The 17281-nt window shown below is 35.2% G+C and overlaps 1 long non-coding RNA gene and 1 pseudogene across 2 annotated transcripts; one reads left to right on the forward strand and one right to left on the reverse strand.

Annotated features, from left to right (window-relative positions):
• Nucleotides 1–2207: 2207 nt before the first annotated feature.
• LOC148879090 (calcium-transporting ATPase 12, plasma membrane-type pseudogene) lies at nt 2208–8676 on the forward strand (annotated as a pseudogene). Its single transcript, XR_016104111.1, has one exon. The product of XR_016104111.1 is annotated as a calcium-transporting ATPase 12, plasma membrane-type pseudogene (transcript).
• A 1539-nt stretch (nt 8677–10215) lies between these two features.
• LOC148879091 (uncharacterized) lies at nt 10216–12043 on the reverse strand. Its single transcript, XR_016104112.1, has 3 exons — nt 11686–12043; nt 11573–11599; nt 10216–10476 (listed from the first exon to the last, which is right to left on the reverse strand). It is a non-coding gene; the product is annotated as an uncharacterized LOC148879091 (long non-coding RNA).
• Nucleotides 12044–17281: the final 5238 nt, after the last annotated feature.

The raw sequence follows: 17281 nt of genomic DNA on the forward strand, positions 1-17281 counted from the left end.
ATGAGATACAATACAAAATTTTCAAAATACAAGTATCTTTTCTTATTTTTTAAAAGAAATGTACAATAAACAAAATTTCAAAATATAAATTTCTGATTTTTGCATAATGTTTAGCTATTCAAATGTTTTAAATTTTAAATCTCATAAAATATATTTGAAGTACATGCCCTTGATCTAACTTGCATTAAGTCATAGGCAAATATTTTAATCTGGGATTATAAGTCATAGGCAAATATTTTAATCTTGTAAATCACGGATAAACATTTAAATAAATATAATACAATAATTTCAAAATCCAAATTTCTTTTATCTTTTTAAAAGAAATGTACAATAAACAAAATTTCAAAATATTGATTATTATAAAACTATAATACCCCTTGTAGTTTTATGGATTTACTAAAATCTGTCCTATAATTTGCATTTTACTAAAACAACCCTATAGTTTGCAATAATTTACTTAATCAAACTTTCATTAGATGAAAGTGGAAAATGGCAATTTTGACCTTAACATTCCTTCAAACAAATTTAATCTATAGAAAACGAAAATGGAAATGTTGTTCTCTTTCCTATTAAAACACGGACAACAACTCTACTTGGCAAAATTTGTTGTCTATTTGAATAAAGACAAACCATTGTTGACAAAGAACCTTGGATGCCATTGTTCTCTTTTTTTCATTCTACTGAAGCCAAACATGTTTTGATAGATCTGAAATCGATTCTTATTTCTTTCAAGAAGTTTGATATAATATATATATATATATAAAAGCATGGGCTCATGCCTTTAAACATTTAATACAAAAGGATTCTTAACAGAAGATCTATTAAGTAAATTGGTTGCAAATTAAAGGAGGTATTGTAGTAAAATATGCATGAACTATAGGGTTGGTTTTAGTAAATTTGTGAAACAAGGGGTGTTTCATTTAGGGGTGCAACTTGGGCAGCCCAACCCGAGCCCAAAATGACCCAACCCAAAATTTTACATGAGTTAGGCCTGGTTTTTTTGTCCTTGGATTGGACTCAGGCCCAAGAGTTCAAGCTTTTTTATTTTTTGGGCTGAACCCAAGCCTAGCCCTTAGGTAGCCTGAACCCGGCTTAAGCCCAACCTGATTATACACATACATATATGTATTTACATATATACATACATATTTGCATATATACATGCATATATGTATACATATTTTCATAAATGCATAAATACATGTATAATTTTAGAGCAGATTCATTAACCAACCCGAGCCTAACCCGAATGCATCAAATTACAATTTGGGTTGGGCTTAGATTGGGAAAATCAGGCCTGACCTTGGGCTTAATCCGGGCTTGGGCCTTAAGCCCAAATCTTAGAGTTGGGCCTAGGTTGACCATAAACCCAGCCCAACTCGCCTAACTTGCACCCCCTAGTCTCAATAAAATGTTTTAGTAAAATGTTTCAATAAAAAATTTATTATTTATTTATTTTTCTTAGTTTAAATATAGAAGTCATGATTGTCCTACTTAGAGGTGTAAATCAGGCCATACCGCACACGATCCGACATGGCCTAACACGAAATTGGACCAGCTCAACACAACGGCATGCAAACCATGCTGGGCACGGCACGATGGGTTGGGTCATACTGGGCTTGGGTTTTCAAGCCCATGGAATGGTATGGCATGGCACGACTGAGCAGGCTGTGCTACATGCGACCCGCATACTGACACAACCTAGCACACAACCCAGGACCGTGCCGATTATGTATATGTATGTACACACACACACATCTCTCTCTCTCTCTCTCACTCTATATATATATATATATATATATATGTAATTTTATTCTCAATTTTATTATATTATTTCATTTTATTATTGCATATATAAACAATTGTATACATCAAAATTCATATAAAATAAAATTTTAAGACTTTTTTTATTTTTTATCTATTTTGTTTATTTACTTTAAATTTTTTATTATTTTTTCAATTTAAAAAAAAAAATACCTTTCATAGCTTGGCCCGATCCGTGGCCCGGCCTGGCCCAAGGATTGGCCTGTGGACCAGCCCGGCCTATAGCACGGCATGGGCCAACGTGGGCTCGAGCCATGGACCATGCCAGGGCGACCCCCCGAATTAGGAAGCATGGCCCGACTCAGCACCACCCAGCAAAAGCACGGGGCGCCCATAGGCTGTGCCATGACCCCATTTACCCCTCTCCCTACACGCTACTTTGCTTAGTGTGAATTATGTTTGCCTTGCTGCTCACCAGGTACATCTTATAAATCTCAACCTAAACAAAGAGGTTATGCTTACATTCAGCGGGGCATGGAACATAGGAACTCCCACCAGAGATGGCGCCTTACTTCCCTGATTATCTTTGCTTGCAAGTCACTGATCTCTTCTGGTTTTCCCAAGCAGCTTACAGCTGTGAACAACGAGGAGCTCCATTCCAGGTTCCCACGCACTGATTCTTACATCCTTGATATATTACCTGATGCTGACGAAATTCACGGGAGTGCATTACAACGCATTGACCAACAAAAGCTGAATCAAATCGTAAGGGATAAGAACCTCGAAGATTTGAGACGGCATGGAGGAGTGCAAGGAGTTGCAAAAGCCCTTAAAGTCGATGTTGGGTGTGGAATCAACGATGTAGAGTGTCGACGTGATATGTTTGGTTCCAATACCTACCAAAAGCCACCTCCCAAAGGTCTCCTCTTTTTTGTGTTGAAAGCTTTCAAATATAATGCCATTTCCGTCCTCTTGGCTTGTTCTATACTGTCTCTCGGATTTGGCATAAAGGAAAACGGCTTCAAACATGGATGGTATGATAATGGAAGTATCACCATTGCAGTACTTCTGGCGGTGGTTGTTTTTGCAGTGCATAACTTCAGGCAATCTAGACAGTTGGAAAAGATATCGAGCATCCGCAACAACATTCAAGCTGACGTCGTCAGAGACAGGTGTCGGCAACAGATTTCCATCTTCGACATCGTGGTAGGAGATGTTGCATATTTGAAGATAGGTGATCAAATTCCTGCAGATGGCTTGTTCTTGGATGGCTATTCCTTACAGGTGGATGAGTCAAGCATAACTGGGAAGAGTAACTATGTGGATATTGATGCCACTGAGAATCCTTTCCTGTTATCGGGCGCCAAGGTGGTGGACGGGTTTGGTCGCATGCTTGTCACTTCAGTTGGCATGCGAACAGAATGGGGCAAGTTGATGAGCTCAATAAACCGTGATATTGGTGAGCGGACACCATTACAAGCTCGCCTCTACAAACTACTTTCGTCTATTGGCAAAATTGGTATAACAGTGGCCTTCCTTGTACTTGTAGTGTTGTTGGCTCGTTACTTCACAGGAAATAGAGAAGACAATAATGGCACTGAAGAGTTTGTTAGCAGCAAGACAAATATCAATAAAACTTTTACTGCAATTGTGCGAATTGTCGCTGATTCTGTTACCATTGTTGTTGCTGCTATTCCGGAAGGCTTGCCATTGGCTGTCACGCTGATTCTTGCTTATTCCATAAAACAAATGATGGCTGATCAAGCGATGGTTCGAAAACTCTCTGCTTGTGAAACAATGGGCTCGGTCACTACTATCTGCACCGATAAAACGGGCACATTGACCATGAACCAAATGAAAGTGGCTGAATTTTGGATTGGCCTACAAAAGATGAGAAATGATGCCTTATCAACAATTGCTACGAGTGTTATTGAATTGCTTAACCAAGGAGTTGGTCTGAACACGACTGGTAATGTCTATCAACCTACTTCACGAGCAATACCCGAGTTCTCTCGGAGTCCAACTGAGAAAGCCATTCTTTCATGGGTTATATCGGAACTGAACATGGATATGGAAGAATTGAACAAAAATTGTACCATTCTCCATGTTGAATCGTTCAACTCAGAGAAGAAAATAAGTGGCATTTCAGTGAAGAAGAAGGGTGAGAAGATTATCCATGTGCATTGGAAGGGGGCTGCAGAGATGATACTAGCTATGTGTTCAAGTTACCATGAGAGTACAGGAACCATGAAATCCATGGATGATGACTGTAGGATGAAGATCAATCAAATAATTCAGGATATGGCAGCCAACAGCCTCCGTTGCATTGCTTTTGCCTACAAGAATATCTTAGATGAAGAGTTCAGATACAATGAAAACAAGAAGGCCCATAAAAACTGGGGAGAAGATGGTCTGACGTTGTTAGGTCTAATGGGTTTGAAGGACCCATGTAGACCAGGGGTGAAAACAGCTGTGAAAGTTTGTGAAGATGCAGGAGTGAGCATCAAAATGATAACTGGAGAGAATATTTTCACTGCAAGGGCAATAGCCATTGAATGCGGGATTCTTAAGGCAAATCAAGATATGAGTAATGGAGAAATTGTTCAAGGTATGGAATTTCGAAACTACACAGAGGAAGAGAGAATGTCTAAAGTTGATAAAATCCGGGTAATGGCCAGGTCTTCCCCCTTTGATAAGCTTCTAATGGTACGATGCTTGAAACGAAAAGGCCACGTGGTAGCTGTAACCGGTGATGGGACAAATAATGCGCCCGCTTTCAAGGAAGCTGATATTGGGGTTGCAATGGGGATCCAAGGCACTGAAGTAGCTAAGGAAGGTTCTGATATTGTCATACTGGATAAAAACTTCGCTTCTATGGCCAAGTTAGTGAGATGGGGGAGATATTTTCACAACAACATTCAAAAATTCACCCAAATACAACTCACTGTGAACGTTACTGCTCTTGTGATTAACTTTGTTGCAGCAGTCTCTGCTGGCGAAGTCCTGTTAACTGCAGTCCAGTTGTTGTGGGTTAACTCAATCCTGGGCACACTAGGCACTCTGGCTCTAGCAACTGACCAACCTACCAACGAGCTCATGGAGAAACCACCAGTAGGTCGGACTGAACCACTTATAACCAATGTCATGTGGAGGAATATCATTGCTCAAGCTCTGTACCAGATAACTATACTTTTGATATTACAGTTCAAAGGCACATATATCTTTAAGGTAAATGAGAAAGTTAAGGACACCCTAATTTTCAATACTTTCGTGCTTTGCCAAATCTTTAATGAGTTCAATGCACGGAAGCTTGAGAAGAAAAACGTCTTTGAAGGTATACAAAAGAGTTGGTTGTTTTGGGGGATTATTGGAATAACTCTCATTTTGCAGGTGATGATGGTGGAAATTTTTAAAAAGTTTGCAGATACAGAAAGGCTAGATTGGGGGCAATGGGTTGCATGTATTGGAATAGCTGCTATATCTTGGCCAATTGGTTGGATTGTCAAGTGGATACCGGTTTCAACTGATACAGGCTTATATAGGTACAAAGGGCTTAACCAAACTATCAAGGAGAAGAATCTGCACCATCTGAAAGTGTCATACAGTGGGGTTGCTGGAGTTGCCCGCTTTCTTCTAGCTGATACAGTTAATGGGATTTCTGATAGTGCCGAAGAACTAGGCCGCCGCCGTGACTTGTTTGGTTTCAACACATACAGGAAGCAAAAAGGCTCCTTCCATTTTATTTGGGAAGCTTTTAAAGATACTTCCACTCTCATTGCCTTGGGCGCTGCCATCCTTTCTCTGTTCTTCGGAATCAAAGCAAACGGGCCGAAAGATGGTTGGTATGATGGTGGAAGCGTGCTGTTCACTGTCTTTCTGGTTGTTGCTATGTCTGCTATAAGCAAATTCAGGCTTTCAAGACAATTTGAAAAGACATCGAATTTGTGTAACATCATCCAAGTTGAGGTCATCAGAGGCGGGCATCATCTACAGATTGCCTTTTCTGAAATTGTAGTGGGAGATGTTGTATGCATAAATGTTGGTGATCAAATTCCAGCTGACGGCTTGTTCTTGGATTGCCACTCGTTAGAGGTGAATGAATCAAGATTGACTGAGGAGAATAAGCATGTGGCCATTGATGGCAGCAAGAATCCCTTTCTCCTCTCAGGTGCTATGGTAGTGAATGGCCATGGCCACATGCTCGTCACATCTGTAGGCATGAACACGAAGTGGGGCCATGTGATGAGTTCGATCAACCATAATGTGGATCAGCAAACCCCACTGCAAGCTCAGCTTGATTATCTATCTTCTTTCTTATGTAAGGTTTTTCTGGCAATTCCATTCCTTGCTCTATTGGGAATGGGGGTGCATGACTTGATGAGAAACCATGAATTAGATGGAAGCGACCCCAATATAAACAATCTGATGAACGCTTTGTCAGGTATGCGGGGATTTGTGTCTGTAAATGCTGCAGTTGCAATTGTGGTGGTGGCAATTCCTGAAGGCCTGCCATTGGTTATTATTAACACTCTAACTTACTCCATGAAGAAAATGATGGATACTCATGCAGTTATGGTTCAGAAACTTTCTGCCATTGAGACTTTGGGCATAGCCACCACCATCTGCATAAATAAAACCAACATGTTGACTTTGAACCAGATGGAAGTCACAGAGTTTTGGCTTGGTGAAGAAATAATGAATGACGATGCGTTCTCTTCAGGCTCAGCAATAGCCTCCCATCTTTTAGAAATGCTACAACAGGCAGTTATTCTGAACACAGTTGAAGTTTATGACCGTAAACATGCTTCAGAAATGTTGCCCCTCTTTTGCAGTAGCCTAACGGAAAAATGCCTTCTCTCATGGGTTGTGTCAAAGTTGCAAATAGATGTGAATATGGTGAAGGATAGTTGCACAATCCTTCATGTTGAAGCCTCGAATCCAGAGAAGAAACGAAGTGGTGTTTCCACAAGGAAGAAGGGTGACAAGACAATCAATATACATTGGAAGGGAGATGCTGACATGATATTGGGAATGTGTTCACATTATCATGGGAGAAATAGGACCATAAAAAGCATGGATGAAGGCAAAAGGATGGAGTTCAAGCAAATAATTAAACATATAGCAAGTAAAAGCCTTGGATGCATTGCCTTCGCCTACAAACAAATCCAAGATGTAGAGGAGAGTGAGGAAGTAATGGTTCAGATGCTCCAAGAAGATTGCCTGACCTTATTAGGCCTGGTAGGTCTGAAGCATCCATGTCCACCAGCTATGAGCATGGAGGTGAAGGCTTGTAGAGATGCTGGGGTGAATGTCAAGTTGATAACTGAAGGTGATGTCCTTGATGCAAGAGCTCTAGCCATCACAAGTGGAATACTTGGACCTAATCATGAGGACCCAAAAAATGAAGCAGTGGTGGAAGGTGAGCAATTCAAAAACTACTCGCTTGAAGAAAGAAAAGAGAAGGTTGATAAAATCAGGGTAATGGCAAGGTCTTCCTCCTATCACAAGCTGCTCATGGTACAGTGCATAAAGGAAAAAGGCCAGGTAATTGCAGTCACTTGTGATGGCCCAAATGATTTGCAAGCAGTCAAAGAAGCTAATGCTGATGTTGTGATTGCCACAGGGACACAATACATTCAAATAAAGGAGAGTTCAGACATCATCATTTTAGGTGGTAACATCATTTCTGTAGCTGCAGTTTTGAAGTGGGGAAGATGTATCTACAACAACATCCAAAAATTCATCCAGTTCCAGCTCACAGTTAATGTCTCTGCCCTAGTGATCAACTCCATTGTAACTATTTCTTCAGGTGAAGTCCCTCTAACAGCATCCCAGTTGTTGTGGGTAAACCTGATCATGGACGTATTGGGAGCCTTGGCACTAGCAACCGAGCAACCCAGTGATGAGCTCATTGAAAAGCCACCAGTGGCTAGAACAGAGCCCCTCATCACCAGGGTCATGTGCAGGAACCTCATAGGTCAGGCTCTATTTCAAGTGACCATCGTGCTGACCCTACAATTCAAGGGAGTTCATATCTTTCAGGTGAGCAAGAAGACTAATGATACACTCATTTTCAACACTTTCGTCTTCTGCCAAATCTTTAACCTTTTCAATTCAAGGACGCTAGAAAAGAATAACATACTTAAGGGGATACATAAGAACCAATTATTCCTAGGCATTGTGGTGATAGCTGTAGTTCTTCAAATGATGATGGTGGTATTTCTGAATAGATTCTCCAACACTGAGAGGTTGAATTTGAAGCAATGGAGTGAATGTATTGGACTTGCAGCTTTATCTTGGCCAATTGGTTGGGTTGTCAAGTGCATACCAGTTTCTGCTAAGCCACTTTATCATAACCACCATTTTGCTTCCTGTAAAAAGACTGCCTAAAAGAACTGGTAAATAGTGCTCAGTGCTTTTTCTCAGTTTCCACTTGTAAATAATGGCCGAGTTCCTTTGTGATTACTGCCTGAGCTCAACAGGGAAATTTCCACCAAGTTCCAATACCAATTACTCAAGATGAAGGTATATTTTGCAAGGTCAGAGTACAGTTTCCAGATTTCATCACTTATCTCTCACCCTCAAAAATCTGTGCCATCATTTAATGTAGACGGTATTATACGCAGCATGAAACAGTGGTTAAGCCCAAGGTTTAAAATTTTGATATGATACGCCCAATACGGGGTGTATCGTATCATATCTTTTAAAAACTGATACAGAATACGCATGAAAATCGAACGTTTCATCTTTTTGCATGTGTATCGGACCCGTATCGGGGGCATATCAGGGCGTGTCAGTAGCGTATCGGCGAAAAAGATATGGCCAAAAACTAAAAAAAAAAAAAATTTAAGGGGAAAGCAAGCTTCTTTTCCCCGAAATAAACCTTCTTTCACCCCCCAAATGACTCTAAAACTCCAAACTTCATTCCTAGATTGTTAGATTTGCAAAATTTTGCAAGAAACAAGTGTGAATCGTTAATTTTTTTTAAAGATTTTTCGAATTTTGAAAAAATATGGCAAAAATAGGTAAATTTTTTCAATCTTTTATAATATCTTGTGATTTCTTTTTTTTTTCTTGAATGTTTAAATTTATGTTGATCTACATTTCTTACATTCAAAATCACAATTTTTTTGTGCTATCAATAGATTTATGGAAATTTCATAAAAATATTTGGGGAAAATATAAATTAACAAACAATTTGAAAATGTAACTTTTCTCTCTGGCTATAAAGACTAAATATGTTTTAGATCTATGGGTTTATCTATCATATCCATAGAGCAATTGAAATTACTTCTTTAATATTTTTTTATTTTTGATATTTTTAGAATTAAAAAAACAAATAATAATTAATTATATTTTACCATTTGATCATAACAATTGAATATATTATAATTCTATGGATGATCTATCATATCCATAGACCAATTAAAATTTCCTTTTTAATAATTATTTTTTTATTTTGTAGAATTTAAAATTAATTAATTAATTAATTATATTTTATCATTTGATCACAATGATCATATTATAATTCTATGGATGATCTATCATATCCACAATTGAAATTTCTTCTTTAATAACTATTTTTAAATATATTATATAATGTTTATTTATTTTTTATAATTTTTGGAAATGAATATCCAACCATAAAACATGCATTGGCACAACTTCTATGTGAAAATATAATTAGTAATTATTTTTGTTTAAATAATTATTAATTATATTTTCACATAGAAGTTGTGCCAATGCATGTTTTATGGTTGGATAGGACAGTTGGGTTTTTCTCATCCCATAAAACATTAGAACTTAAGAATTAAAATTTATAAATTATAGTTAAGCATAGGATTTTTAATGAAATTATAATTAGCTATAATATATTTCTTCATAAAACCATTAAAATATATTAATTTATTGTATATACATTGAGGTCTTATATTTAGTGTTGTTGATGTATTTTTATGATTTATTAAAGTATTTATAGTGTTTCCAAGCATATCTTAGTCTTTCTCCGATACGCATACGTATCCAAGGCATATCCCGATACGCATCTTAAACTTGTTTTTCTGATACAATTGGCATTTCCGATACTTTGAACCTTGGTTAAGCCTTCCTTGGATGCCCATCACATATATGGCAATCACCCTAGACATGAATTCTGACAGAGTCAGACTTCTGCATAGAACTAATCAAAATCTTCAATTAATTATGTAATTATTTCCACTAAGTTCCAATACCAATTACTCAAAATGAAGGTATATTGTGCAAGGTCAGAATACAGGTTCCAGATTGCATCACTTATCTCTCGCCCACAAAAATTTATGCCATCTTTTAATGTAGACAATATTATTGGCAGCATAAAACATAAAACAGTGGTTAAGCCTTCCTTGGATGCCTATCACATATATGGGAATCACCCTAGACATGAATTCTAAAAATTCTACGACAGAGTCAGACTTCTGCACAGAACTAATCAAAATCTTCAATTGATTATGAAATTATTTTACCACTTCACTCTAATCAAAATCTTCTGCATAGAACTACAATTACCTTGGAACAATAAATCACCTAAAAACCACCAGCGGACCTTTATCAATTTGATAAAGGGCAATTTCATTAATCTCCTCACGTTTTCAGAAAACTTCGCCAAAGTCGCTAGTTTTCAAAAATGTTTTGAACTCCCCTGGTATACATGTCCTCGTATCACTGGCCTCTTTCCTATTATGAATCCATAAATAGTGCTGTTGGTTAAAATATTTCGAAAACTCCAAAAGACCCCAACTAAAAATTTGGTAGAGATTTATCATTTTACGGTGTTTTCATTTTTTGTCATGATAAACGAGTAGAGTTTCCAATGATCCTATTAATTTGTCACATAAAAGATAACTGGGCTGTTTATTAGGGAAGTTGTCATGTTGAATTCATAGCAACAACTTAGGCAGTGTTTTGTATCATGGTGCTGTGGAGACATTTCAGTTCACAGCCATGCACCAAATAGGCATTTTGATTTTTACCAAACCAAAATCCTGTTTGGTTGGATTGATCAGGTACAAATGTTTTATGCTATTATTTTTCTTATGTGAAAGTGACTTTTGGAGGAAATGTTTGAATGAGCTAGTGTCCGGATAAGGCTTTTGGACTTTTCAAAGTCCAAAGTCGAAAACCAATTTTGAACTTTCTAGTTTGGACTTTTGGCTACATAAACTGTTTGGTTAATATGGCTTCCAAAGCATGATTTCTGAAGTAAACGTAACAAGAGGTGTTTGGTAACACCAACCTACTTTCTGATTTCTGAAAAAAAAAAATAGGGAATGAATAAGCTAATAGCATCAGTAATGAACAAGTTTCTTGTAGATCAAATATCGAACAAATAGAATGCATAGTGTCAACACACCCTGTGCACATATACAATGAGACTGCACAAACCACCAAATCCAAGCAACAAACAAATAATGAAATCGCACAAAACATCATAAATGAACAATGAATTAAACGCATCACATGGAAATTAGAAAAATCAAATAAACAATCACAAAGGAACAATAAACCCTATATCACATATAGCTAAAATATCACAGAAACACACCCTGAGAATATGTACAATGAGGTTGCACAAACCACCAAATCCAAATAATGAAATCGCACAAAACATCATAAATGAACAATGAATCAAAGCCATCACATTAAAATCAAATAAACAATCACAAAGGAACAATAAACCCTATATCACATATAGCTAAAGAATCACACAAACCACCAAATCTAGACACAATACACAATGAAGAGGGTAATGAAATGGACTAAGACGGCATACCTGAAAACTTGTGAAGACCGATTGAACCTGCCGTAAGAGAATTCAACCATGTGAAGAAGGACAAAGAAGAAAAGAATGGCAATGAAGAAGAAGAGAGATGGTAGGGAATTCACCATGAGTGGCTGGATGGATTCGTTCGAGTGAATGGGGAAGTAAATGTGGGAGAAAGCAACTCCAAAAGTACAAAGTCAAATTTCTGGGCTTCCTGAAATTAGCCCTTAATGAAATTTTGCTTTGGGTGCTTTGGCGTCCAAAAGTAAGCTCAACTGTTCAACCAATGAACCAACCTCTCTCTAAAAGCCGACTTTATTGCTCTTGGACTTTCGTTGAAATTTGAAACTCCCAAAATAAAGGCTTATCTAAATACAGCCTTATAAGAAGAGAGGTTGAATCTCACAGGTGTATTTAAATACACAATCTTTAGAACATTATTTGATAAGCTTAGTTTATTGTTGAATTGTAAGTAAATCCAAGAGGATTTTAAGCAACATAAGGGCGCCTAGGCGATAAGAATTTTATAATATAAGGAACTATCTTTTGGTTAGTCCCCAGTTATATATACCATTCAACATGCATAAAATATAAAATAAAAATTATCTTTATTAAAAATATTGAATTTCCTCTAAAATGTGTCAAATTATTATATCTTAAAGATAAAAATCTTTTAAATATATTAATTTCATTATTTTCAAAAATAAATACTACTATTTATTTAATAAAGCAATTTCATATCAATTAACAACTAAAGAGGGTTATTAACTTCATATGAAAAAAATTCAAGATGGAAAGTATAATAGAAAAAAAAAAGGATGTAGTTATTGTTTTATTTAATTGAAAATAGAGAGAGATAGAGAGCAAACAAAAAGAAAAATAATCCCCATACTTCTATTATTTATTTCTTTCTTTTTCTATCTTCAAACCCTTTTGATCTTTTAAATTTCGATAGTAAGACATTAAAACAAAGTATAAATGATATATAATATATAATAAAATGTATTTACACACGTATTAGTAAGCTACAATAATATAAATGATATTATAATAAGGTGCTCGCCTTGTCATTTTTGTTGCTAGGAGCCCTTAGTGGCCTAGATAGGTGGCTAATTGATATAAGTCAAGGCGTTTGGGTGAGACAATCAGCCAAGGGTGCCCTAATTCTTAGGATACAACAGAGCCTCTAGTTAGAAACTACAACAAGCAAAATTAAAGATCCTCCAAGGAAGCCTTCTACATAAGAGTAATAATTCGGATTGAGAGAGACGAGTATAGAGGAAATTCTATGAGCAAAAGCCTTTCTATATGAGAGCAATAATTCGGATTGAGAGAGACAAGAACAAAGGAAATTCTATGAGCAAAAACATCGTGTCTTACACCTTTTCTATAGATTCTAGAGAGTCGTTTTAAAAGATTTTAAGTCTCTACGAAGAGGCTCCTTGTATAGTTACAACTTACAAATTTGAATTAAGTGATTGTTCTCTCTTAGTAGAGTCTTTCTTCACTTCTTAAACAAAAAACACTTCAACTTAAAAATGTTTAGAGTTGGTCCACATCCATTTAGTGCCATGTAAAATTAATGAGTAGGCATAACTTTGCAAACGCTGCTAAGTTGCTTTCTCTATTTTTATTCTTTGTTTTCTTGTTTATCTTTGCCAAATAGATCCAATGGATCCAATGAATTTGGTTATTTGTCGTGGAAACTCGGGATCAAATCCTATTGCCACCAACATTAGAGATTTTGGGTATACCCCCTCCCCCCCCCCCCCCCCCCACACACACACACCCACCCACCTACAAAGAAAAGAAAAGAAAAGAAAAGATCCAATGGCAAAAGTCAAAATCTTCTCAAACACCTACAAATCCAAGTAAGTAAAACCATAGAACAAAGTTCCCTAAAATACCTTATTTACAAAGAAAAATATTTTTCTTCAATATTTTCCTTTTCTCTACTACACTCTGGTTTAAAGTTGAAACAAAGGTTAAAGTATCATAAACATTAAGTGTATCAAAAAGACAAATTTAAGAGGCGCATTGGGATATGCCTTGGATACACATGCATATAGACCAAAAATGAAGATATGCATGGAAACAGTATAAATATTCCAATAAATCATAAATATACATCAATAACATTAAATATAGGGGCCTAAATGAGCTATATATAAATAAAAATCACATCCTATAAGTTATTTTTATGTAAAAGTATATCACAAATAACATATGGAAACATAAGAGTATTCTCTAATAAGGTTATAAGTGCACAATATAAGCTTAATAATTATTTAATGAAACATTTTCTATATTTTTTTAAACAATTATTTATTTCTTATTCAAGGAATTATTTTCTTTTTTATAACAAAAATTTTAACAAAATTAAAAAATAAAATGTAATAGAAAAATAATTTTATGGATGTGATAGATCATCCATAGATTTACAAAATGGTAAATATTATGATTAGATCACACAAAAAATTAGAAAAAAATAAATATTACAAAAAATAAATATTTTACAATACATTTCAATAGATCTATGAATTAAAATTAAGAAAATTGTATTTTAAAATTACAAAAAGTTTTAAAAATAAATATTTTTCATTTTACAAAAAAAATAAATCTTTTTTAATTTTTAGTAACGAAAAAATATATATTTTTATTCCAAAAATTACAAAAATAAAAAATGAATATTTTAGAAATTTAAATAGAGCTATGGACATGATAGATCACCCATAGATATATGACACAATTATTCTTCATCGGCATATTACACCAAAAATATATATATTTTTTTTGTGTTGTTATTTCATATTTTTCCTAAATTTTCTTCAAAAGCACAAAAAATATAGGATTTTCAACATAAGGAGAGTATATCAATATATATCAATATCTATCTATCTATCTATCTCTCTCTCTCTCTATGTATATATATATAGATATATCTGAGCTTTAAAAAACACAAATTTTGTAACATACTATCAAATAAATTAAAAAACATATATATTTAATTGTGCAGCTATTGTAAAAAGTTGAAAAAACTACAAAAATCTTGAGTTTTGGAAGTTGTTTTGGGGGTTTTTAAATATTTTACAATCCAAGAATCTGTAGGGATGATTTGATGAGTCTGGGGGGAGAAAAAAAGGCTTTTGGAAAGAGTTAGAAATCTTCTTTTCTCAAGCATTTTTAATTCATTTTTTGCCTACAGGAAATCGTACTGTGTCAGTCGATACATCTTGATATGGCTATGATACAGTCCCGATACGCTCCAATACAGGTCCAATACAGGGTTGGCACGACAAAAAGACACGATACAAATGAGTTTGTAGCATTTCCCATGTTAACCCCTTAAAGATATGATACGCATCGGCCAATACAAATCAATACGTTGCAAAATTTTGAACCTTGATTGAAACAACTATAAGAATAAAATTGTATTTAAGATGAACAAACTATACCCATTACCAAAATCCACAACCCAAATAAATATTTTAATATTAGTATTGATGAAACCATATGAGCTAATGGAGCTCAAGCTTCACAAAGCAGACAATGAAATTTGGCTCAAAATAGAAAGGTTCACTAGTGGTCGTCTTGTTCTCTCCCTTGCGGCATTAGAAGGGGAAAAAGTTACTTAACAACATTTGTAGAATTGTTCCTTTTGCGACGATACGTCTGTCCCTCGTTAATATGACATGGTATTAAAATGGACATGGACCATCCTAAACAATTTTAGGATGCAATGGAAGGAGCAAAGAATTTTCTCCATTAGTGTAGGTGCAAGCAAAGTCTGGCTGCATCGCACACGTGTGCGTGCGTGTGCACGCCTTAGGAGGATGAAAAGTGTAAAAAAAAAAAGTGCAAGGGCATTTTGCACCGAGGCACAAGCATTTTTAAAGTATGGTGCAAAACTGTAAAAAAAATCTAAAATTAAGAATAATATTAATTAAAAACAAGTATAACATATAAAACATATTCAAGCATGTAAAACTCTTAATATTTTTTTCTTTTCCCAATTGTATTACTTCAAATATCTAATGTAATGTTAAACATTATGCATTTCTAATTATATGAATCATCTTTGTACCAAGTCCTCAAGGCAAGCTCAAATAAGTCCATATCATGATCTTAAATTATTAATTCCTATAAAAAGAATTTTATAATTTTATCTTTTAAAAATATCTTTTATTAAAAAAAATGAATGAGAAAAATTAACAAATATGAGATTTTCAGAATTTCAAAAGGCTTGACAAACTTTCAAAAGGATAATAAAAATGATACAATCTTTTAGAAGGCGTGCAACTAGGATGATGTACAATGCCCACCAGGTACATGCCTTAAGTATTGCTCCTAGAGACTAGGCAAGCATGCCTACTAAGCAAACTCGTGTCAATAATTTTAAGAAAAGTCTTATGATTTTCCCATATGGGACAAGGTAAAAAAGACAAAACAAGAGTTTTGGTGGAAATTTTCAAATTTTAGAAAATTACTTTTACAAAACCAAAAGTGCAAATGCCAAGCTGTGAAATCAATCAATAAAACCATGAAATTGGATGTTCTTCCCCTAAGGTGTGCTTCCACTTCGATTACTCTATGGGGCTTTAGTTTTCTCCTACCTCTTAGTTTTTATATCTAAATTCTAAATCTTAAACCTTAAACTTAAATCTTTAAAGTCTAACCCTAAACCCTAAAACTTAAATTATAAACCCCTAAACCCTAAAATTTAAGTGTAAATGCATTTCTTTGGTGGCATGTCCTCCAACCTCCAACCTCCAACCTCCAACTGGGTAGAATCCTATATTTCCTATCCTATAAGGTGCCTAATGGTAATGGTGTGTAGTAGTGCTTGTGTTATAGATAACAATAAACAATTATACATTGCCACTCAACTCTTTGGATTTGCAATGTTGAGATCAAATACAAAAACAACACCCATGCAAAACAAGGATACCAGACACCAAGTTGATAAATGGGCAAGGGGCGAAGGAGAAACGAAAAGCTGCATCATAAAAATAGTAAACAATCAACAAGCATCATAAAAGTAGTAATCAATCAGACAGGCTTTCATCAAAGTTCTTAGGGGTTGTGATTGGTCAAAGTCTTTCTAGTATCATATCTTTCCAACATCATAGATTTTCCCAAATCCAAATGAAATGCAAAGGTTCATATGAAAGCGAGGGTGGAAATTCACTATCAAAAAGCATAGTAGAGTAGATAGTTAGAAAAAAAAAAAACTGCTCATCACAAGTAGGCTAGAGAATTTGCCATTTTCATTTAAGAGAAAAGCAAGAATATTATGCCAAGTATGAAATAATGGTACGCGTATTGCTCTGTTTTTTGTTTTTTGTTTTTTTTGTTTTTTTTTTTTTGTTTTTGATAAGCATGGTAAGCGTATAGTTTATTTCATTTGCACTGTTCATAGTTCATACTCAATAAAAGAATAAAATAAAGGGTAAATTATGTACTTTCGGGTAGTAACACTTCAGTACCTCAAACTTCCGAATGCAACACTTAGGTAGGTACCCCGAACTTTTAGAAATAGACACTTGGGTCCATTGCTAGTATTCTGTCAATTAAACATTTTATAATATCAAAATTATCCTTCTTGTGTATTTTTGGACAATTTTGCCATTCTAATGTACAAACCCTTTCTCCTTTTTTCCATTCTTGGGCCTCAACTACAACAAAAGTGGATGAATCACAAACAGACCTGAGATTGAA

Source organism: Nelumbo lutea, chromosome 1, assembly GCF_056320005.1.
Source record: "Nelumbo lutea isolate HS-2025 chromosome 1, American lotus-T2T, whole genome shotgun sequence".
NCBI classification, from domain to species: domain Eukaryota; kingdom Viridiplantae; phylum Streptophyta; class Magnoliopsida; order Proteales; family Nelumbonaceae; genus Nelumbo; species Nelumbo lutea.